This window comes from Sinocyclocheilus anshuiensis, unplaced genomic scaffold, assembly GCF_001515605.1.
Source record: "Sinocyclocheilus anshuiensis isolate Anshui unplaced genomic scaffold, SAMN03320099.WGS_v1.1 scaffold373, whole genome shotgun sequence".
Classification (NCBI taxonomy): Eukaryota; Metazoa; Chordata; class Actinopteri; order Cypriniformes; family Cyprinidae; genus Sinocyclocheilus; species Sinocyclocheilus anshuiensis.
In genome coordinates this window covers 1,521,997-1,523,199 of record NW_015537962.1, presented here as the reverse complement: position 1 = coordinate 1,523,199, position 1,203 = coordinate 1,521,997, and the positions used below count along the sequence as shown (strand labels likewise).

The window sequence follows — 1,203 nt, the reverse complement described above, 5'->3', positions numbered from 1 at the left end:
CACACCGGCAGAAGTAATGATGATGAATGTGTCAGGGAAAAACAGTAAGATTAAACTGCATTAACATTTTAATAATCTATTGATAAACTAGTGTTTTCATTTTAAGAGATGAATTCAGCGACACTGACTTGTCATCTCCACAGTAGTGGATGTGCCTGCATGCAAATTTCATACGGATTACATAATCTGAGAATATTTGTTTTTTCAGATTTAAATTTTCATTTGAAAGTAGACATTTCACTCTCTATAGATATATTTTCATGTCTGTAAGGCAAGTATACACGGAGTTTCGCGCTCAAATTCACAGAGGCCGAGACGGCAGAAAGCGCATCCTCTTTGCTTTCATTATTTTACAAAAGCGCAATGTTTTGTTGTTATTGCGCTTGTGAGTGCACACAAATAAACAGAGGCTTTACAGATTCGAAAGATGTATTACTCTTATCTGTATGACCAAAATGACAGAGTATTTTAAGAGCAAGTGAGCACGCCGGCGCCTCCATCTGTCATGCAGTGAGCGCTACTGTTCAGCTTTCACACTCCACCAGGGGCTGGATTGGTAATCGGGCATACCAGGCATTTTCCCGGTGTGCCGACGCACTTAAGAGGCGGACAGAATGTTTTTTTTGCCGAAAACCATCACGCAGGGACATAATAAAACGTAAATTCGTTCCCCGCGATTTTTTAGCCAAGTCAAGTCAAGTGTGTTCATAGAGGTTTCCAAGGGCCAATGCGCATAAAGCTAGATTTAAATTAAAAAAGACACGATATTGTCGGACCTGACGTTTTATTCTTAGCCAAAACAAATGTGAAATGAGTGTGATACATCGGCTACATACATACACTACCAGTCAAACATTTTTGAACAGTAAGAAAGATCCAATAGAAAGATCCAAAGATCAGCATTCATATGAAATAAAAAGCTCTTGTAACATTATACATATACCATTCAAAAGCTTGGAGTCAGTATTTTTATTTTATTTTTTATTTATTTTTTATTTTTTGGGGAAATGATAGAAATTAATACTTTTATTTAGCAAGGATGCTTTAAATTGATCAAAAGTGACGATAAAGACATTTATAATGTTACAAAAAAAATTATATTTCAGATAAATGCTGTTCTTCTGAACTTACTATTAATCAAAGAAACCTGAAAAATTCTACTCAGCTGTTTTCAACATAATAATAATAATAATAAATGTTTTT

The 1,203-nt window shown here is 34.9% G+C and overlaps 1 protein-coding gene across 1 annotated transcript in view; it reads left to right on the top strand.

Moving 5' to 3' along the window:
• The window catches only part of LOC107667694 (paralemmin-2-like), a 6,993-nt gene that overhangs the window by 2,010 nt on the left and 3,780 nt on the right, over positions 1 to 1,203 (top strand). The window lies entirely within an intron of this gene.